Source organism: Phascolarctos cinereus, unplaced genomic scaffold (genome assembly GCF_003287225.1).
Source record: "Phascolarctos cinereus isolate Bilbo 61053 unplaced genomic scaffold, phaCin_HiC Scaffold_2;HRSCAF=192, whole genome shotgun sequence".
Lineage (NCBI taxonomy): Eukaryota > Metazoa > Chordata > Mammalia > Diprotodontia > Phascolarctidae > Phascolarctos > Phascolarctos cinereus.
Window position 1 is genome coordinate 209342683 of NW_027555625.1, and position 24308 is coordinate 209366990.

The 24308-nt window shown below is 37.1% G+C and overlaps 1 pseudogene; it reads left to right on the forward strand.

The window, feature by feature from the left end:
- Window positions 1-24021, forward strand: part of LOC110212676 (large ribosomal subunit protein eL24 pseudogene) — a 169534-nt pseudogene extending 145513 nt beyond the window's left edge.
- Window positions 24022-24308: the final 287 nt, after the last annotated feature.

Sequence of the window (24308 nt, forward strand, 5' to 3'; positions counted from 1 at the left end):
ACAAGATAAGTAAATATAGAAGTTATTTATTCCCAATAGCCTATTGTCTCCACATCAGCTGCTATTGAAGGGACTTGTTAGCTGTAAGGAAAATAATCCTGAGGTATTAGAATGGACTAATGGGAGAAGCTGTGGGATCTCCTTCCCTGGGAATATTTAAGGATAGATACATTTTTTGACTGGAAGAGTTTAGATGCAATGCTAACTAGAAGCAGATAATTTCTGGAATCCTTCCTAATTTCTTGATTCTCTTTTAATGCCACAATGGGAAAAGGTTTTTGTTTTCTGCTATTCCCATTTAGAATAAATTTGGCCTGTCAGAGGGTATTGGATTTCCTAACTAGTTGATTCATTCAGGGATCTATGAATATTTCAGAATGCAATCAATTGCATGTTTTATAAACTATAAACTATGTTTACTGCCTAATTTATTGAACTGAATCAAAATAACTTGCTAGCTAACTAGAAGAATACTCATAGCAGAACCAAGACACCATGGCTTCTTGTTGCTGAAAAGTTATATGAAAATCATTATTTCTCCAAAATAGGAAAATGATTGGGGTGGGGGGAGAAGGGAGAGCTGAAGGGAAGAATTCATAAAAGCAGTTTCTTAGGTTGCCTAAGGGCAGACAGGCTGCAAACTTTCTTATGGCTTCTCCTACCTTTCAATCCGATATCAATCAGGTACAGAAGGCATGCTGCTCTTATTAAAGAAGTACTTTCAGATCTCCTTCCAACCTAGCTGCTGCTTTGTCCAGAGATGTCGATAGACTCAAAGGTCATCTGTTTCTAAGCCTCCCTTTTCTCTGTGTGAAGAGTTGTTTCTGTTGGACTTGGAGGCATTGCTGCAGGGGTCTCCTTGGCCAATCTGGAGAGAAAATCACAATTCTTGGTCCAGCTCCCAGTGAGCCTTTTCAGATCCCCAGGGTGTTAACACTTAGAGTGATTTCATTATGTTTGGATATAGCTGAAGTATTGATTGGACTTTGAGGTAGCTAAGAAAGGTCTGGGCTATGTGTTGCATCCACTTATATCCACACAGGTGTCAAAGTCTGTCACCTTCCTGTTTGTCTGAAGGTAATAATAACCCTCATAATGAATCTCAAAGGAAAATTTAAAGCAAGCACTTTATTTATTTATTTATTTGTCTTTCTGGTGAGTGGATAGTTTCTTGCGGAAAAAAACCCTAAGTATAATAATTGGTTTCATGCAGGTGTTTTTCAGTGAATACTCATTAGTATTAGGTTACTCATTGAAAATTACTAGATCTTAGTTTTGACAAGATTATAGAACTGATGAGATTAGGAGTGGGAGACTTAATAGCACAGGGAGAAAGGACAAAATGTTATAGGAGAAAAAGCACAGGACAAGGAGGCCCTAGCATCCTTCAAGACTCAGCTCAGTTGCTTCCACCTATGAGGAATATTCCCTCCCTTTCTTCTTCTCCTCTCTCTTCCCTCTCTTCTGTCTCTTTTCTTTTTCTTTGTTTCTCCTCTTTCCTTTTGTTTCAATTGTTATTCAGTCATTTCATTCACGTTCAACCCTTCATGACTCCGTTTTGGTTTTTCTTGGCAAAGATACTGGAGTAGTTTGCATTTTCTCCTCCAATGGAGCCAGTGGATCCAGTTTGTCAGGCAAGGAAATCAGAGGTTAAGTGGCTTGCCCAAGGTTATACACTTAGGAAGTGTCTGAGGCTGGATTTGAACTTGGGTCTTCCTGCCTCTAGGCCTAGGGCTCTATCCACTGAGCAACTAGCTGCCTCTTTTTTTAAATTAACAAACTTTTTTTTTTTACCTTGCACCTTCCCCAATCCTTCTGGGGAAAAAAAAATAGAACCCTTGTAGCAAATATGCATAATTCCATTAGTTATTTTTCACAGCCAGCATTTATATGGTAGTACACACACAAATATAATCTTCTTTGTCACTGATAAGAGTTCTGTATTGCAGGTGCTATGATTATCCCCTTTTTACAGATAAAGAAATAGAATTTGGATAAGGTTAAATGCCTTGCTCTTTGTTACAGAGCTAGTATCTGAGACAGGATTTGAATTCAGGTCTTCCTGTCTCCAATTTAGTTTCTATCTATTGTATCACCTAATTACATATAATAATAGCTAGCATTTTTATAACACTTTTAGCTTTGTAAAAAGTTTCACAAATATTATCACATTTTATCCTCCACAACAACCCTGGGGGTTAGGTGCTATTATCCTTATTTTACAGATGAGGAAACTGAGGCAAACAGAATTTAAATGACCTGCTCAGGATCACACAGCTAGTAAATGTTTGAGACAGGATTCAAACTCATGTTTTCCTGACTACAAATCCAATGCTCTAGCTACTGTGCCATCTCACAATGTGTTTTTCTCTCCTTAGATTATCATATATCAATTAATCTATCTGCAGCTTCTATACCCCAAGTAGAATGTAAACTCTTTGAGGTTAAGGACTATTTTTATTTATTTGTTTTGGCTTTATGAACCTTATGCCTAGCACAGTGCCTTGAATATGTTAGTGCTTGGCAAATTCATGATGGATTAGACTGGTCTAGACTTGCGTTTAGGTTCTGGATCCATTACTAAAAAGCTGTGGGCAAGTCACTTGAAGCACTGTGCTAGGTACTGGGGTTACAATATATAAGCGAGACTAGTCCTTGAACTCAAGAAACTTCCATTCTAACTGATCAATGCAATACAGTGGAGAATAGTGACTAAGGAAGAGATTCTTTTGGTCTAGGCAATCATAGGGATTGTGAGAAGATCCATAGGCTTATACATTGTCATGAACTTTCTAGTAGCAATTGTAATTTGTATTTGATTATTATTCTCAGACCAAAAGATGATTAGAAAAAAAAAAGATGGTTAGGGGAATGGTGAGGGAGAATAATATCCGTGGTAACGAAGTAACTAGTATGATGCATTTACTGAATGGGCACTAGTGTTTTGGTTGGTGGCTAGATGCAATATGAGGTATGATTTTGAGGGCTGACCAGATATGTAGTAGACTAAGATAAATTTTCCCTAACTCATCCTCCAATCAGGACAACTCTTGCCCAGGCAGGACCCCAAAAGTGAAAGGATTAATTCTTCCTAGCTGCATGGGTGGAAGACATGGTCTCTGGAGTTGCAGGACTACAATCAGGGAGAACATTTATGACCACCCAGGATGATAGGATTAGGGTAGTATTAGAGGGAATAGAAAAGATAACAGAGACTGAAAGGAATGAACACAATTTGGTAACTAATTTTGTCTAGGTAAATAAAAAATTGCAAAACAAAATTCATTGATTTTGAAAGTTATTCTCATATACACCAAGAAATTCCATTCTAGTAATAAAGTCCTTGAACAGATACTAGGCCAAACATGTTGCTCCTCACTGCATTGAGGCACAGACTTCTCCATATCCCTACATCCTGGTATTTTGGAAAACATCAAGTTGAACAACAAACATTACTAAGCACCAAATATTTGCAGATTAAATATGAGTTGGTTTTAATTCAGTTTCAACAGCAATTATGAGGTGTTTATCATGTGCAATATAGGATGCTAGATACTTGTAATATTAAGACAAGAGGTAAGACAGTTCTTACCCTCAAGGAGCTTTCATTCTTCTTCCTCAAAATTCAGATCCATGCTGATGATAGAAACAATTCTTCAGTGCTATCTTTCAATCTAGTTGGCCCCAAATGTAGTATGTATTTATCATTGTGGAGAATGGAGTTGGACAGCCTTCAAAAAAACTATTCAGCTAAAGAGATATGAGTCTAAGAGGGAGAGGTGTTAGGGCTAGCAAGGAAGTCTATACTTTTAAAAACTATTACATTAATTTTATGTAGTGGCAAACTTCAATTTATTCAGTAGTGGATTTCAATTATGTTTCTAATTTGCAATGTTGCCCTTGAGTAGATCTCAAATTAGAGTGCCAAGTGCTGAGGAATGGCAAAACAATGACATTGCAATTAGAGACTCTTCTGAGATATTCAGTTTACTATTTGGGAAGTTTATAAATTGTTTCTTCTCAGTTGGTAAGTAATGATGAGTAACATTCACAGAATCACAGACTCACAGAATTTGAGAATAGAAAGGGAGCTCAGCAACCGTGTATCTAGTCCAACATCTCTCTGAAAATAATGTTCTCTATATGATACCTGACAAGTGATTATTCAGTTTCTGTTTGAACACCACTGAGGAGGAGGAACTAACATTCCTTTGAGGCAGTTTTTTTCACTTTTATACACATCTATTGTTAAGAGTTTTTTAAAAAAAATTTTTTCCTGGACATTATCCTTTAATTCACCCCTTTTCAATCTCTACCCATTACTCTAGACATTCATTTAGATTCCATCATATTTCCTTCAGATACTTAATATTTCCTTTCATAACTGGCACTGTTGACCACCTCCTTCTGGGTACACTTTCCTCACTATGGTTTTGTGACAATACTCTCTCCTGGTTCTTTTTCTATCTTTCTATCTGCACCTTCTCAGTTACCTTCACTGGTTCTCATCCATGCCATACTCTCTAATCATTAGTGTCTCCAAAGGCATTGTCCTAGGTATTCTTCTCTTTTCTCTTTCACGTCTTTCTTAGAGATCTCATAAACTTTCATGGGTTTAATTATCATCTCTGTGATTCACAGATTTACACATCCAGCCTATCTCTTGACCTTCATATCACCTATTGCCTTTTGGATGTCTTGAATTGGATGTCCCATAGGCATTTCAAAATCATGTTAACATGACCAAAATAGAACTCTAGCTTTCTTTAAAATCTCCTCTTCTTCTCAACTTTCCTATTACTATCAAGGGCAGTTGGAAGGGTTAGTATTTTGGGAGATCCTTCCATTTACCTAAATATGCAACTTAGGTATCATCTTCAAATCACTTATCCTACACATACTTTGTAGTTATTGTAGTTGCTGTTGTTTTCATGCAGTCATTCAGCAATGTCTGACTCTTCATGACTCCATAGACCATAGCACTCCAGACCTTTCTATACTCCACTATCTTTTGAATTCTGTCCAAGTTCATGTTCATTGTTTCCATGATACTATATATCCATCTCATCTTCTGACATCCCCCTTTCATTTTGTCTTCAACCTTTCCCAACACCAAGGTCTTTTCAATGAGTCTTCTAATTGTGCGGCCAAAGCATTTAAGTTTCAGCTTCAGTATTTGATCTTCCAGTGAATTACCTGAATTAATTTCTTATTTTTGACAGATTTGATCTCCTTGCTTTCCAAGAGACCTCAAAAGTCTTCTCCAGCACTATGCTTCAAAAGTGTCAATTCTGTGTTGCTTAACGTTTCTTATTGTCCAAACCTCACAGTCATACATTACTACTAGAAAAATCAAAAGCCATAGCTTTGGCTATATGGACCTTTGTTGGCGAGGTGATATCTCTGCTTTTCAATAGGCTGTTTGGATTTGCCATAGCTTTTCTTCAAATGAGCAAGCATCTTTTAATTTTATGACTGCAGTCACTGTCTGAAGTGATCATTGAGTCCAAGAATATAAAATCTGATAGTGCTTTCATTTCTTTTCTCTCTATTTGCCAAGAAGTTAAGGCACCAATTATTAAGATCTTAGTTTTTTTGTTGTTGTTAAGCTTCAAGCCAGCTTTTCCATTCTCCTCTTTCACCTTCATCAAGAGGCTTCTTAATTCCTCTTCACTTTCTGCCATCAGAGTGGCATTGTCTATGTATCTGAGATTATTGATATTTCTTGGAGCAACCTTGCTTCCAGCTTTTGATTCATCTATGCTGTCATTTCTCATGATGTGCTCTGCATATAAGTTAAATAAGGTGACAATATGAAGCCTTATTATGTTACATATCTAGTCCACTGCCAAATCTTGTCATTTCTAACTTCACAGAATCTATCTGCCCTCTTTTCTCCATTCAGGGTGTCTCAAGTGTGGTTCAAGATGTTATGACCTTTCACCTCGCTGATTACACTAGCACTCTAATATAACTGGTCTCTTTGCCTCTATTCTCTTCCCACTCTAATTCATTCTCCATTCAGTCTCCACTATTGCAATAGCCCAGATATGAGGTGAAGAGGGTCTCTACCAAGGTGATTACAAAGTCAGAGAGAAGGGGGCATATACAAGAGGTATTATGAAGGTAGAAATGACAAGACATGATAAATCACTGGATATTAGGAATAATGAGGAGTGAAAGAGTAAAAGAGAGTTAAGAGTTGAGGATGAATCTTAGGTTGATAGCCTGTGTGATTGGGCAAATGGCAGATCCTTGACAGTAATAGGGAAGTTAGGGAAAGTGAAGGTTTTTTAGGGAAAGACGATGAGTTTAGTTTTGGACATTGTTAACTTTAAGATGTCTATGCAACATCCATTTCAATATGTTTAATATGCAGTTGAAGATTTAAGATTAGAAGTCTGGAGAGTGGTTAGGACTGGACAAATAAATCTAAGAGTAATCTTCAAAGAGATGATAGTTGGAACCATGGGAGCTGATGAGATCACCAACTAAAACAGGTCAAGGTAATTTTTCTAAAGTGCAGGTCTGACCATGTCAGCCCCTTTGCTTCCTGTCACCTCCAGGATCCAATATAAACTCCTTTGTCTGGCATTTAAAACTTTTCATAGCCTGGCCTCTTTCTATATTTCCAGTCCTCTTATACACATTAAATCCAGGACACTGGCCTATTTGCACTTCCTTGGATGTATCACTCCATCTCCAATCTCCAGCTGTCTCCTGTGTCTGGAATGCTTTACTCCATTGAATGCTTTATCTTCTCACCTCTATCTCTTAGTTTCTCTGACTCCTTCAAGAATTCTCAAATCCTACCTACACTGAGAAGTTTTTCCTAGGCCCCTTCCCCCAGTCACTAATGCCTTCCCCTCTTATAACACCACCATTCTACTGTCTCTATATTTTATATGTACCTAATTTTTGTACCTAGTTATTTACGTGTTGTTTCCTCCATTTTAGTGTAAGCTCCTTGACTGCAAGAACAATGTTTTTGCTTTTGTTTGTGTTGCAAGTGCTTAGCACAGGGCTTGTCATATGATATGTACCTAATAAATACTTATTAACTTGACTTTATTAAAATTATTTCTTTTGTCTTTACTCCTACCTGTCTTATTGCTTATTTTAATATTCTTTTCTCGGTAAGGAATCACAGAATTTCACAGTTGGAGGATTATCTCAGTTGGCTCAGTTATTAGTTATTATCAGTTAGTTGAAGATATTTCTACTTTTGAGTTGTTCTAATGGGAAATCTTTCCTTATAGGATACCTAAATTTGCTTCTGCAATGTCTTCCCTTTACAGATTTTCTTCCCTCTGTGGTCAAGTAGTACAATTTTAATCCCTCTTCCATGTGGCAGCTTCAAATACTTGAAGGCTGTACTTCTGCTTCCCTTTTTCTTCTCTCTTCTAGGTTAAACAGCCCCAGTTCCATCAACCAATCTTCATACAGCCTCTTCACCCTCCTGCTTACCATCTTTTGGATGCCTTGTCCATTATTAATGGCCTTTCTAAGTAGGGACATTCAGAACTAAATACAATATTCACACTGTGGTCTGATCATGGTGGTATACAACCATAATTGTGATCATATGTAATCATAACATCCTCATTTCTGGATTCCATGCTTTTCATACAGCAGCCTAAGATTGCTTTAGCTTACAGATTGAGACATCACATTGATGACTCATATTAACCATTTGGTCCCCTAAAACTCCCGGATATTTTTTTTCAGATGCATTGCTATCTAGACACACGTACCCCATATTTCAATAGTGAAGGCTCATTTAAAAAAATTTTCTTTATATTTATCTCTTTTAAATGTCATCCTGGTGGTCATAGTGGTACATGTCTGTAATCCCTGTTGCCAAGGAAACTGAAGATGAGAGATGTCTTGAACTCAGGAGTTCTAAGGTACAGTGGGGTAAACTGATTGGCTGTCCACACAAAGTCTGTCATCTGCAGAGTGAGGCCCCTGAAGCAGGGGAGCCATATATGACATAGTTAATAGGTATGGCTATGCATATATATCTATATCTATATATCTATATCTATATACATATACACATACACACACATCTATATCTCACATAAATGACACATATACCTCCCCTGCTCCATGTATGTATATGTATAGATGTGTGCATGCCCATAAAAATTGCTAAATATATATATATATATATAAAATATATGTACATATATGTGTACACATACATATACATATATATACACACACATACACACACATACACATACATGTTGTTGGGTGAGTTCTTTGCACACCCATATCAGTTTCTTCAAGTAACTCAGAATTTTTTTTAGTACTATGTTGATGCCAGACTTAGCATGGGTACTTAGTTGACTTAGCCACTGCAACTCAGAATTTTGGAATTCAAGAGGTTCACTCGATTCAGCCTCCATGGTACCTGGGATTATAGGTGCACATAGCCATGAAGCTAGGTTGTGCAATGGATAGGGTACTGGGCCAGGAGTCAGGATGACCTGAACTCAAATTTGGCCTTAGACCCTCAGTTTCTTCAACTATAAAATAGAGATAATAATTTCATTTATGGTACAAGGTTGTTTTGAGGATCCAATGAGTTTATGTTTCTAAAGTGTTTAGTGCAGTACCTGGCACATAGTAGGCTTTTAACAAATGTATATTAGTTTCCTTCCCTTCCTCATGCTCAGGAAGAATTTTATTTTCAAGAGCTTTCCGTTCCTTCTGGGCTGACCTTGGCATGCAGTATGAGTGCATAGGATCATAGAGCTAGAGCTTTGAGTGGCTGTAGGAGTTATCTAATCTAATAGTCTTATTTTGTTCTTGTTGTTGTTGATCCTTCACTCTTGAAGCACACCAATGAAGTCACAGGGAAAGACCCTCTCATTTGATAGATGAAGAAACTTAGGATCAGTGAGAGTAAGCGCATTGCCAAGTCACAAGTTAGTAAATGTAAATGGTTGGATTTGAACCCATGTCCTTTGAGTCCAGATCCAGTGTTCATCCCACTGAACCTATAATGTCTTTGAATTCATTGAAATCTAAAATCACAAATTCTAAGATGCTTGCCAGACTGTTCTGGGTTTTTCTTATTTCTATGAAAAATACAGTGTCCCCATCCCTCATTTTAATACCCTTATGACCAGATTCCCATGATATCTGCCTCAGTACCAATTCCTTCTTATTAGTGAAAAATTAGGTCCACTGGATAATTCCCTCCCCCTCATTGGTTTCTCCACCTTTTTGAAAGTCACAATTATCTATAAAGCAAGTCAAGAAAATATTAGTAGTGCTGTTTTTGCTAAAGAGAGTCTCCTAGTAATTTGCTCAATTACTACTGTATCAGGCCTTTGTGTCAGGCTTTATATCTTTTTTTAAACATTTATTCTTAAGTTTTAGTTCCAAATTTTCTCCCTTCTTCCAGTCCCTCCCCAACTCATTGATAAAGAAGCAACATGATATTGATTATATATGTGAAGTCATGTGAAACTTAAAATCTATTATTTAACATTTATTTTCAAAAGGCTTTGCACCTGTTTCATAAACTCTTCATCTTTATCCTCTATCTGTCCAGAAATTCTGTAGTATACTCCAGTGATGGAGTGTTGCTTCTCAGTCCTTTGCAACCTTTGTTTTCAATCTCTATACTAGATTGAAAGTGCTTTCTCCAACATTATCTATGATTATCAAATCCAATGGCTTTTTTTCAATGCTCATCCTTCCTGTACCCTCTCCAGAATTTAACATCATTGATTGCTCTCTTTTACATGAGTTTTTATGATACTACCCTTTCTTTGTTCTCTTTCCTGTCTGGCCAGTCCTCAGTCTCATTTGCTGCATCACCAGGCCTGCCCCTCCCACTGCAGTGGGCTTCCTTGAGATAAAATGAGTTCCTCCTCCATGGGTGTCTTCAAGGAGAAGACGGATGAGCATTTGTTGCTTTTGCTGTGGTGTTATTCATTTTGTATTTAGGTTGTACTGCATCACTGAGGTTCCTTCCAACTCTCAAATCCTATGATTCAGTTCTCGTGGATCTTACTTTTATGAAAATGATATATTGATCTGTCTCTAAGCCCAATTTCTCATTTGAACTCTGATCCAATACCAAAAGGCCTATTGGACTTTTCAGACTATATCTCCCATAGGCATCTCAAACTCAACATGTCCAAAGTAGAATTAATGATTTTTTCCCCTGAAATCAAGCCACTTCTGAATGATCTATTTTCATCTTAGTACTACCATCTTTCTAGTCACAGAGGTTCATAACCTGAGTTATTCTCTACACTTCACCCCATATTTACAATTAATTAGAAAGTCTTTTTCTCCCACAATGTCTATCACATCTCTCCCTTTCTCTCTTCTCATGTACTTAATACCTAACTTCAAGCCTTCATCTCATCTTGCCTGGACTATTGTAATAGCCTCCTAATCTATGGATCTCTAGGCTCTTAACTCCACAAACCATGCTCCACACAATTGCTAAACTGATTTTGCTAAAGTACAGTTCTAACCATCATATACCATTACTCAAAAAGTTCTAGAGGCTATGTATTGCCTCTGAGATCAAATATAAACTACTCTGTCCTTTAACATCTTTTATGATAAGGTTCTAGCCTACCTTTCCAGGATTTTTGCACATTATTTCCTTCCTTATACTAAATAATTCAGACAAATAAATGTACGTCCTTTTTTTTTTTTTGGTAAGGCAATCTGGGTTAAGTGACTTGTCCGGGATTGAACAGCTGGTAGGTATCAAATGTCTGAGTCCAGACTTGAACTCAAGTCCTCTTGACTCAAAGGCCAAAGCTCTATCCACTGTGCCCCCTAGCTGCTCCCATGCTTTTCTGTATATATGATATACCACATACTGCTTCTATGCCTTTATACAATCTTTCTGTCATTCCTAGAACATAAATTCCTCCTCACCTTCAAAGCTTGGCTCAAGTGCAAGCTCCACAAATAGATTTTTCTTGATTATCCCTATTCTTCTAGTTGCTCACTACTTTTCCCCTTTCCTGAAATTGCTATGTATTTGCCACACAAATATTTTATATTTAATTATATACATATACATATACAAACATCTAGGTGGTGGGGTAGATAGAGTGCTAGGCTTGAATTCAGGAAGACTCATCTTCCAGATTTCAAATCCAGCCTTAGAAACTTACTGGCTGTGTGACTCTGAACAAGTCACTTAACCCTGTTTGCCTTAGATCCTTATCTGTAAAATGAGCTGGAGAAGGAAATGGCAGACCATTCCAGTATCTTTGCCAAGAAAACCCCAAATGGAGTCACAAAAAGTAAGACATGACTAAAAAGACTGAACAACAACAAAAATATACATTCCTTCAATAGAAAGTAAACTCATTGAGAGAAAGAACTACTCAGTTTTTGTCTTTGTATCCCTAACACCTAGAATATTGCCTGGCCCATTATAAACATGAATAAATGCTTGTTGATTGATTGATACAGACAACGTGTTGGCAGGTATTTACAGAATGAAGTCATCTGTGATGGCTACAACATTAATTTTGTTTCCTTTGAAGCTTGTGATCTGTTTCTAAGACTCCTCATTATTCTTCTCTGTCCAAGAAGTCTAGAATATACCCCCAAATTGTATTGCTTCTGTTTCAGCCTCTGTTTATCCTTAACCAAATATAGTCACCCTCATTTTTCTACTCTTGATTTCCTTACATGAGTGCATATATTAATGTACATTACTAACTCAACACCACTTTTATATATTCTGCTCCATTTGAAATGAGGTGTATCTTTCCTGAGTCAAATTTCAGTCATAATTCCAAAGCCCAGCTAAGTCTCAGAGACATCTGTAAGGTCAAATTTGACTTTTTTACTTTAGACTGTTTCTATTGTTTTTTTTAACCTATACTTTGTGAATTTATACATCTAGACATCAAAGGTCATGAGCTTTATTGATGGCTTTCTTCTTGAATTATTTGTCATTTCTTTTTTTCTTCTATATCGTACCTGCTATTCTTTGCTATATCTGTATCATTAGTTTTGTGTAGACAGTTTTCTTCCTCCATTTCCCTTTTTAATTTAAAGCTCATCTTTGTAGGCAAATATACTTTTACTAGCTCCTGTTAGGCGCATTACATCCATTTCCAATAGTCCATCATTTCTCTATTTCAAGACACAGTTCAGAAATCCAAAAACTGTTGTTAGGTACCATCTTCTCACCTTGCTCTTCATTTCCTAGATATGTCTTGCTCTTCTGAACCCTCTACTCTTAATTCTTCCCAGTGACGGAAATAAAACTAGTGTCTAAGGACTTCCGTTCCCTTCTCATCTTAATTGCTACTTAATCACCCTGCCCACGCCACTCAATTTATTATAATTATCAATGCTTCCTTGGTTTCTGGTTTAGTGGATAGAACCTGGAGTCAGGAAGACCTGAGTTCAAATCCAGCCTCAGATACTTATTAGCTATATGACCCTGGGCAAATCACTTCACTTTTTTCAGCCTTAATCTGCCAGAAAAGGAAATAGCAAACCATTCCAGTATCTTCCCCAAGAAAATCCCATGGATTTTCCATGGGGTCATGAAGAATCAAACATGACTGAACAACTGAACAACAACAATCATTTGTTCCCATATGACTCACTAGAAGAGAGTAATGATCATTATGTTTGGCAATTCTTGGATGTTCTCTATGACATCATATACATATGCATATACACATACATACATGTTTGTATCCATACATACACAGAGTTGTGTATATAAAGATACACATAGATGCACATGCATCTATGTGTACACACACACACACACACACACACACACACACATTAATATACACACAGTAAAGAAAATAACACCACAACTCTTTGTTGTTGTCAGGGGGACAAATAGCTACCTCATTGTCCCTCTGTGGGGACCCATCACAAGATGGCCTCTCATCAGTTAGCATCTGTAGATCTACATCTACAGGATTTGCTTCCTCCAGATATGATTCATTAGCGATGAGGAAGAGTCTCATATCTATCTCATTGCCTGGATGTTTAGTTGACCCTCTTCTGTATCTTTTCTATTTCATTTTTCCAACACGTAATTTGCTGACATGTAAGAATTCCCCTTTGCCTTATTCTATCCGTTTTTCTTCTTGTTTCTTTTTTCCTTGAAGTACTTCTTTTATTCTTTGCAGGAACACCTCTTTCTCTTGGATAACCTGGGGAGTCAACATGTGCTCCTCCAGCTCATGCTGTTTGATTTCTTGAATTGTTTGCTGATGGTTTCTGAGAAACTTACAGAAAAATAAAATCACTAAAGAGACAGCATGAACTAGTGTAAAGAATACTGGCTTGGGAGCCATGTTGCCATTAAGCTATACATGTGTGCATAGTCTTTGAAAACAGGATTAGTGTAGTACATAACTTGAAAATGTGCATATTTTGAGGTAAACCAAGTAGGCCCTAAGGAAATAGTGAAATGAGCAATGTTTCTGTCCTGGATTTGCTTTTTCAGGTACCTATATCCCTTCGAGCAGAAGCCTTCCCTGTTCAAGTACTGAGTGACTTCCTGCTCTCTAGCTCCTTTCCTTGTTTTTAAAATGGGGATGAGCTAGTATCAGCAATTTATACTTTATTGTGTATTCCTTTATCCAAATGTGTTGTCTTTTAAAGGCTTATCAGCATTTCAATCATTTTACATATAAATGAATGAAATACCTGTGAGTCAGAATGCAGAACAGCTCACAGAGTTTTTGTCAGCTTGGATAAGGGAAAAAATTTAATTTCAATGAATCAATCATCATACTCTTTAAAAATAAGGTATTGGTTATTAAGTCTTAATGGAGAAGTAATTTGATGTAGACTAAGCTTTTTTCTTTGTACAGAAATGTTGGTTTTCTCTTTTGGCAGAAAATAATATACACTGTTATTATATGATAGGGAATGACTTTATGTGTGAACCGTTATTGCAATAATTAATTAAAATGGTGGCTTAGCTGATAGAAACTCAGCAAAATGTTTGTTCTTATCATCATAGCCCCAAATGGACTGAAATTTGGCTCTCTTTGAAATAATTTAATGGACAAATGTATATTTAGAGTCTGTTCCTAGCTTAAAGACTGATCCTTTTCTTTAAGGATAAAGTACCTGAGTCACTGACAAATTGATGGACAGGCTATACTCCAACATGTACTTTTACTTTCCTAACAGTGTGCACCTTACTACTTAAAAGCTTTAACTTGGAGGTTGTTAAATAATAAGTTTAAGTCCAATTTATGGGTCTAAAAGTGTCTGCTCTAAAACTGTGTTTTCATCATGCCAAATTTGGTCATCACAAAGGGGGAAAGTCACTCAATTCACAGGTTGTTTTGCCTACACTGTCCTCACCTATTGAATCTGTTGTATTTCACAGAGGTATAGTATTTTGACCTTAGACTCACAGAATGGAGTGAGCCCTCCAAAGTGAACAGACAGATATGCCTTTTGGATATCTTGGATCAAATGTCTTGTAGACATTTAAAGTTCAATATTTCAACACCAAAACACTTCTCCCCTAACTCACTTCTCCCCCTAAATTCTCCCCTCTTCCAACTTCCCTATTAGTATGGAGGGGACTACCATCTTTCCAGTCACCCAGGCATGCAACATTGGTGTCATTCTTCACTGCTTTTTTGCAGTCACCCCGCATATCCAATCTTTTTGCCAAGGCTTGTGTTTTTACCTCACACCATTTCTCACCTATATTCTCTTCTCTCCACTCACACAGCTGCTACAGATAGCCTAGTACAGACTGTCTTAGATTAGCAAGCACTTCATGCTTGGATTATAGCAATAGCCTTCTGATTCATTTTTCTGCCTCAAGTCTCTCCCTATTCCTGTTCTTACTCCATTCAGCTGGCAAAGCGATCTGCCTAAAGTGCAGGTCTGACCACGTCACCTCTTCCCTCGTTAAAATCCAATGACTCCCTATTACCTCCAGGATCAAATAGAAAACACTTTATTTGGCTGATAAAGTCCTTCTCAAGGTGGCCCCTTCCTGTCTCTCTAGTCTTCTTATACTTTTCTGCCCATCACTTACTCTATAGTCCTTCTTGTTGTTCATAGCACATGATACTCCACCTCCTGATTCAATAACTTTTCTTTGACTCATGCTTGGATTACTCTTCCTCCTCATCTCTACTTCCTGACTTTCTTCAATTCTCAGTAGAAATCTCACATTTTGCAGAAGGTCTTTCTTGGTCTCCCTGTTGCGACTGCCTTAAGCTTGAGATTACCTTCCATTTACTCTGTATATAACTTGTATCATGTACCTAGTTAGTTATTTGTTCTCATCTCCATTTGAATATGAGCTCCTTGTTCCTTGCCTTACGCAGAGTAAGCAGTTAATCTTCTTCACTGACATGCTTAGGTATATACATGATTTTTACTCTTTGCATAGAGCCCACCAAAAATTAGTTAATAAATAATAGAGTGTTTACTATGTCCTTGTAGCCTCTCCTACATGCAGACTATATCTTAGTAGTATATAGGTGGTTTCAGAACCTGGGAATTTTAGAAATATATGATACAGTGGTGCAAACCTCCACAGCCACCATCCTCCTAGAAGTAAGCAAAAGAGTGGAGGAAATAAGGTAAATCTTAACTTCTGTTAGACTCACAACATTTAATAAAACTATCCATTAAATGAATGGAACTCTGGATATAGGACTTGGTTCCTCCTCACAGCATGAAGATGAGGACTCAGGTGAAGATTTTTGTGTAGACAAAACTCTTAGTATTTTCCATTCAGTGCCCTGGTTACAGGCAGATACTAGCCCTCCCCCCCCAACTCCTTTTTACAGTAGATAGCTTATCATTTATGGAGCTAAGGAAATAGATATGAACAAGAGTAAGGAGAGCCTGCTGCCATTTTCCCCTCTCATCTGTCCTTGAAACCCCATGGCACCATCCCCTTAATGTCATTTCTCCTCATTTTTTCTTGTACTCTTATTTTCTCACTTCTCGCCTGGCCACAGAAGATGGGCCGAGGAACAAGAGGCAGAAGGGTTTTGGCTTGCATGTCATGGGTACGTTCACAGTTGTCTTCATTTACCCTCTTCCTCTTTCCTTTGAACCAGTCCTGTTCTTTCCCTGTGGAGAGAGAGTGCTTATAGTTTACAACTGTGCTCAGTTCAGAGATATCACATCTGACTTGGCTTTTTCATCCCTGTCCCCAGAAAAATGGGATCCCTTCACAGGGAACACAGTAGGGCATAAAGAAGATTTGGTTTCACTGCTTAGCTGCATAATCTGGGTATTCATCTTCATCACTACCCTAATCCTTAAATTCACTTTGATCCTTATATCGAAGTTTACTCTATGGTCAAACTCAGTTTTATATTGATCTGACCCTGGCTTCAATCACTAACTACTCCGGCAGACTCATATAGCCGCGTCATTTTCTCATCACTCTCTTTCTCCTGCTATCACCCACTTTCACAATCCTGCCATTGATCTCTAACCCTGACTAGCTTTCTACACATTCTCCTAGCCTTGGAAAGGGACCAGTGATCAGAATTATGAAATTATCTTTACTATTCCTTTGTAACTCGTGGGAGGCAATTGGCAACCATGAGCTACTCTCTTCCATTCAAGTATGCAACATGTGCTAGAGACTAGAGTGGAACAAAACAAGTACTCAGGCCTGTAGAGGAGCTCTATTCTTTTGAGGAAATAGATGAAAGAGCATGGTCAGATATGGTGTATCTGAATGACACAGTTCTTAACTTTCAGTGCTCTTCATCTACAGGGAAAGAAGAAGATTAGGCAGTGGGAAGGAGGAAGTAATAAGTGAAGACATGAATGTGCCGATAATATGAAACCCAAATTCCTCAACACTTTAGTTGAGGGTCTCTGTGTAGTTCTGTCTTGCTGTTTGGAACACTCTTCTGGTGGTTGAGCTTCTGTGGCCAGGGACAGAGTGAGAAAGCAAGAGTACAAATGAAAGTGATGCAACAGCATTCAAGGGAAAGGTACCATGGGGTTTCAAGGTCAGATAAGAGGGGAGAATGGTAGAAGACTTCTTACTCAAGAACAAATTTAAATCTATCCCCTTTTAGACTATGTTATAGGTTCTGTTAAATGAATATTCACATTATCAAAATATTGATAAAAATAGTTTAACATATAATTTTTTAAAAAAGCAAGTCCTACTGGAAGTGAATTCATTATTAATATTTCTACCCCCTGCCTCTAGGGTTATAGTTATAGATTTATTTAGTTTCAAAACAGAAACCCTGAAGTCTACTAATCTATAACAGAAATATTAATTTTTGAAATATCAAAGTAGTACAACAATGCCCATTAAAATCAGGGCTTGGAAATCCACACAAACTTGTTGTTTGGCAACAAGTGTGTCATTTTAATGATATCATACCACTTTTTGGTAGTAATTATAGTGGGATCTGTTTTTAAGGGGAGGGGAGTCTATGAAAGAAACATCCAAACATCCATCTATCCATTCATCCATCTATCTATTTATCTATCTATCTATCTGTCTATCATCCATGAAAGAACAAATAGCATTTTTTCCTAAGGTAAGGAAAACCTTTCTTAAGGTGATTTTATCTTGCTGAAAAATTAACATGAAGGATAAAAGCAAACTTTTTCTACAATAAAAAATGAATCAACATGAGAATAGAAAATAGATAGCAACATCACAGCTCAAAGATCAAGAAACAATTGGCCACATTGCTCAATGATCTATGACAATATGAACAAATTGTTATGAATAATTATCACTATTTAGTATTCGAGAAGTAATTTTTAGTATTCAAAAATTATGACAATTCCAGGGAAAATGTTGCATTCCAAGCTAGAATGGTGAACAGGCACTAGAACTTGAAATTAAAAGTATTCTCCCCACTTAGACTAGTTACACATTTATATAGTTCTTTAAGGCTTGTAAGGTGCTTTTCCTATAACAACTTCTCAAGAGAGTTAGAAGGAATAATAATACACCCATTTTACAGATGAGGAAACTGAGTTCCAGGGACGTAAGGTACATTAGCCATGCTCACATATCTGGCAAGTGTCAGATGCAAAATTCAAGCCCTGATCTCCAATTCTAGGTACAGTACTCTTTCCATTGTAGCACACTGTCTTTAATGGAAGTATCAAAATGAGAATTAGTTTAATAATGAGAAATCCCAATGGTTAGTTCCTTCCCTGTACCTTAAGAAGGAAGATTTACATTTTCTTTTTCTTCCTTTCTTCGTCTTTTTCTTTCTTTTTAAATTTTGAATTCCAAACTATCTTCCTTCCTCAATGCTTTTCCCCACCCACCGAGAAAATAAAACTACAATATCAATTACACATGTGAAATCATGTAAAACATATTTCCATGTTAGCCATATTGCAAAAAAAAAATAAAGAAGATAACAAGCTTATACTTCAACTTGCACTTGGAGCTCAACAGTTCTCTCTTTGGAGGTGGACAGTATTTTTTCATCATGAATTCTTTGGAATCATCTTGGATCACTGTATTGATCAGAGTAGCCAAGTCTTTCACAGTTGATCATCATTATAACATTGCTGTTACTGTGCACAATGATCTCCTGGTTCTTCCCACTTCATTTTGCATCAGTTCACATAGATCATGCCATATTTTTTTTCTGAAACTATCCCCTCATCATTTCTTGTAGCACAATAATACTCCATCACAATCATGTACACCTTATTCAGCTATTCCCCAATTGATGAGCATCCCCACTATTTTTTTTAATTCTTTGCCACCAGGAAAAGATCTGATAAAAATATTTTTGTACATATAGGTCCCTTTCCTTTTCCTTTGATCTCTGCGACACAGACCTAGTAGTAATGTTGATGGGTCAAAGGGTTTTCACAGTTTTATAGCCCTTTGGACTTAGTTCCTAATTATTTTCCAGAATGGTTGGACTAGTTCACTACTCCACCCACAGTTCATTAGGGTACCTATTTTCGCTTATCCCCTCCAGCATTTCCTATTTCTGGTAGTGTGGGATAATACCTTAGAGTTGTTTTAATTTTCATTTCTCTAATCACTGGTGATTTAGAGCACTTTTCCCCAAATAATTGTTAAGTATCTTCGATTTCTTCTGAAAACTGCCTGTTCATATCCTTTGATCTTTTATTAATTGGAGAATGGCTCTTATTTTTATAAATTTGATTTGACTCAGTTCTCTGTATATTTGAGAAATGAGGTCTTTATAAGAGAAATTTGTTATAATTTTTTTAATATTATTTCATTCTTTGTGGTACCTATTAACAAAATGTGGTTTCCCTGATTATCTCTTTTAGTAAGGTTTATCTTTGTTTTTGCTTTGTCTGAGATCAAGATTGTTACCCTACCTTTTTTAGTACAGCTGAAGCATATTAGATTCTGTTCCAGCCCCTTATTTTAATTTAATTTTAATTTGTGTCTTTCTGTTTCAGGTGTGTCTCTTGTAAACAACACATTGTGGTATTCTGGTTTCTAATCCATTTTGCTCTCTGCTTCTGTTTTATGAGTGAGCTCATCCTATTCACATTCATAGCTATGATTACTAATTGTATATTTCTCTCCATTTCATTTTCTTCTTTTTATTCTTCTTTTCTCTTTTTATTCTGTCCCTCCTCAAAAGTCTATTTTGCTTCTAACTATTGATTCTATTATCATCCCCTTTTATCATTCCCCTTTCTCTTATACCCTTCCCTTCCTATTTCTCTATTGGATAAGATAAATGTCTATACACAGCTGAATGTGTGTTTGTGTGTATAAATAGATAAATGTATGTATATTTATATAGATGTGTGTGTGTATTCCCTCTTTAAACCTGTTCTGATGGCAGCTTCAAGCTTTGCACTCCCCCGCCTCTTTTCCCTCTACTGTAAAAGCTCTTTCTTACACATCTCTTTTATTTGAGAAAATTTTCCCCAGTCTACCTCTCCCTTCCAATTTCTCTCAGTGCAACCCTCTTCCTCACCCCTTCATTTTTTGAGATCATTCCAACATAATTGACTCACACCCATGTCCTCTGTCTATGTAAACTTTTAACTGCCCTAGTAATGATACACTTACTAGGAGATACATGAATCATCTTCCCTTATAGGAATGTAAAGTTTAACCTTATTAACTTCCCTATGATTTCTTTTTCATGTTTTTTTTTAAAATACTTCTCTTGAGTCTTCTGCTTGAATGTTGAATTTTCTATTCTGCTCTGTCTTTCCATCAGAAATGTTTGGAAGCCCACTATTTCATTAAATATCCATCTGGTTGTAATACTAGTTCCTTTGTTTTCTGGAATGTCTTATTCCAAATGCTCTGCTCCTTTATTGTGGAAGCTGCTAAATCTTTTTTTTATCCTGATCGTGGCTGTATGATATTTGGATCATTTCTTTCTGACAGCTTGCAATATTTTCTCCTTGACCTGGGAGCTCTGGAACTTTGGTATAATATTCCTGAGACTTTTCTTTTGGAGATCTCTTTCAGGAGGTGATTGGTGGATTCTTTCAATTTTTATTTTTCTCCTTGATAATTTCTTGAAGAATGATGTCTAGGCTTTTTTTTTTTGGTCATGGCTTTCTGGTGATGAAAAAATTACCTATTCTCAATTTATTTTCCAAATCAATTGTTTTTCCTATGAAAAATTTCACACTTCTGTGTTTTTCATTCTTTTGATTTTGTTTCATTGTTCCTTGGTGTTTCCTAGAGTCATAACCTTTCACTGAGCCAATTCTAGCTATTTGTTCTTTAAGGATTTCTTTTCTCCAGTGAATTTTTGTGCCTCTTATATCATTAAGGCAATTCTATTCTTTAATATTTTCTCCAGCAATTTTATGTGCCACTTTTACCAAGCTGTTAATTCTCTTTTCATAATTTGCTTGCATCACTTTCATTTCTTTCCTTCAATTTTTCCTCTACCACTTTTATCTTTTTCTTAAACTCTTTCAGGAATTTTTGTTGGGCTTGCATCCAATCAACATTTTTCTTTGAGGACTTTTTTTGTTTTTTGGAGCAGCTGTTGTCACAATGTTTCTTCTGAATTTATGTCTAGGCCTTCCCTGTTATTATAGTAGCTATTTATGGTCAAATTCTTTCTTTTTTTTGTCGTTGTTTGCTAATCTTTTTCAGCCTATTTCTTAGTTTGAACTTTCTGTTAAAATTGGGTTCTGCTTATCTGGCAGTGTGGAAGCACTGTCCTGAGCTTCAGGCTTTTTCTTTGCTGCTGTTTTCAGAGCTAATTCTGTGGGTCTGAAAGTTTCAGTGTTTCCAAAGTGGTATAATTTGGGAGAGGTTTGGTTTCTGCTTTTCTGGTCTGTGCACTTGTCTTTACCCAGGAAGATTCCCTGCTTCCCCATAGCCACAAGCACTAACACTCCTCTTGGCCCTGGAACTGCAACTACATCCTCTGTTCCTCTGGGACTGCAAGTGCTAGTGTTCTGTTTTACCCTGGAACTGTGACCATGTCCCTTGTTTTCCTGCAGCTACAAGCATTAGCACTCCTCTTGGCCCTGGAACTGTGACCAAGGCACCTACACCTTTGTGACCTACCACAAGTACTCCTCTCCATTGTGGAACTATGTGTGGGCAATGGTGTTGTCAATCAGTGCCAGCTGTACCTAGCACCAGCAAAGGAATCCCTCTAATCCTCTAACCAGTTGTTTAATCCCCTTACCATCTCTGGGCTGAGAGCTCCTGAAGCTGCTGCTGCTACCGCCACTATTGCTGTCATTGTATGAGTGTGCTCTAGGCAGGCTTCTGCCTCAGTGTCATGGACTTTTCCTATGGATTTCCTCAGTTTTCTTAGGCCAGAAAAATGTCTCACCCTGACATTTTCTTTGCTCTGACACCCAAATTTTGATTTGAGGTGTTATTTTAGAGTTGCTTGGAGAGGAATGTTAAAAGAGTTCAGCTGCGTTTCTGCCTCTAATCTGCATCTTGGCTCCCCCCAATGTTTTCTCAATTCATAATTTTCAGAGCCTGGAATTTTAATTCCAATATCACTATAAGTTTCTGTTTTTCATATTTTATTGAAGTTCAAGTGACTTTGGAGGTAAGTATGGGTCTAGTACATTCTGATTTATGAATTCATAAATAAACAGTTTGAATTTGTGTCTTTTATTCTTCATGTCAGTGGGAGATGAAGATAATGGCATAAGATTATCTTATGGTATATATGTTTTTCTCTTAAAGATAAAGGTATCAGTGGCATTAGCTGAAACTGTAGTCCTGATTTATTCTGCATTTTAAGAATAAGGTAATTTTTAGTTTCTGTTTACAGAAAAACCATAATGTGTTTAGGTAAGAGCAGAACCCTGACAATAGGCGGGAACCAGGTGGTCCTGGAAACATTTTTCAGAGGAATACTTTTTTAAGCCAGACTGTGTAGTCCTAAGGAATCACCTTCTCTAATTATTTCCTTTGATGCTCTAACTTATTACCCCCTTGACAACCAAGGAAACCACTTATGAGCAGAATTGTCTTAGATTTTGTTCCACATGAGGAATGACTAAGTTTTGCAGCAGCTCTCTGTCAGACAGCCAGTTTTAACCTTTCATAGCAGTTACAGGAGGAGACTATAAGCTCTTTGAGGTGAAGGAGTAGATTTCTTTCATATCCTTGGCCTCCTAACCTATAGCAGTACTTTAGTACATGGTAGGAATATAATATATCTTGGTTGATTTGCACCAAATATGAAAACCTTATATAGGAAGCCATCTGCAGCTAAGTTGTCAGAATATAATTAAACAACTAAAATGTACTGTATTAATAAGATTTGAAAATGTCATGTTCCTTTTAAAAAATGCAAGCACTGTTCTAAAGGAGTCAATTTTCAAGTCTACTTCTCTCACCAGTCATTCGTATGATTTTCTTTTAACATTAATGGGAGATTCTATGTGAAGAGGAAAGTGAGAAACTGATCCGGCTAATTCATTCTCCAATCCTTGTCTTACAAGGAGGACTCAAACCTTGACTGTTAAATGAGGATGTTGGTTGACTTCGGGGATGTTTAAATTTCTGTCACATTTTACCTTTGTGGACTTAAAGCAAAAATCAGGAATGTATTCACTAATTCATAGATGATTATGGCTTTAGATATGGAAAGGACCTCAGAGGTTATCTAGTCCAACTAAGTCAATTTACAGGTGAGAAAACTATGGTCTAAAGAGGTTAAGTAGCTATTTCCTGTGGGGGGTGAAAAGCCAGTGGGACTAGGAAAAACATATTGAAAGTTGTCTAGGAAGTGTCCTCTTTCTGAGATTCTCAAATAGAAGTCACCATCTCTGAACTTGGTGAGCACTTTTAGAGCAATGGGAACCCACAGTCATGAGCATGGTATACAAATACCATTAAACTGGGGGTGGGGCAGAAATTGAAGAGTAGATGCAGGGAATCAAAACCTGTTCTCTTACTCCCTGTTCCCATGAAATCTTTTCCCGAAGGAAAGGGAACTGGCTAACTTTATGATCAAGATATTTTCTTGTGTATGGGTACTGGACCTATAATTTCATTGGCATAGAGAATTAATTACAAGGTAACCTTCAGACAATGTGGGCTGGCATATTCTTTCAAATTATAGTCTTAGAGCTCTTCCTCTTCACTGTCCATGAAGCTGTGCAGTTTCAGCGAGTCCAAGATCTATCCAGGTCACAGGAGGCACTGTTTTCCAATTTTTGAATGTAAAATGCAAGCCTGCATTCCTTTCAAAGAGGAACCTCCGGCAAATCAATTAGACTGTCCTGTATAGGAGAAAACACAAGAAGGGACAATCGGAAGAGATTCAAAAGAAAAGAACTCGCTGGGCTGTTAAATTCCAAAGGGCCATCACTGGGGCTTCTCTTGCTGATATAATGGCCAAGAGGAACCAGAAACCTGAAGTTCAAAAGGCCCAATGAGAACAAGCCATCAGGGCTGCCAAGGAAGCAAAAGAGGCTAAGCAAGCAACTAAGAAGATAGCTGCATCTGCTGCTAAGGCTCCTACAAAGGCTGTACCTAAACAAAAAATCGTGAAGCCTGTGGAAGTTTCTGCACCCCGAATTGGTGGAAAACATTAGTTATCTACTAAATTGGATTAAGTCAAATAAAATTTAAAGCAACAAAAAAAATTATAGTCTTAGAGAAATCTTATATATAAAACATGGAACAATGGGTACAGCGTTGGACTTGTATCAATGAATTCTAAGGTTAGTCCCTATCCCTAACACTAACAGTAATCATTGGTTTCAGCAAATGGAGAAATTTTGAATGCTGTGGATAAGTTCACTTGCCTTGGCAGTATAATTTCCAGGGATGTCCACATAGATGGTGTGGTTGACACAAACATTGCCAGAGCTAGCTCAGT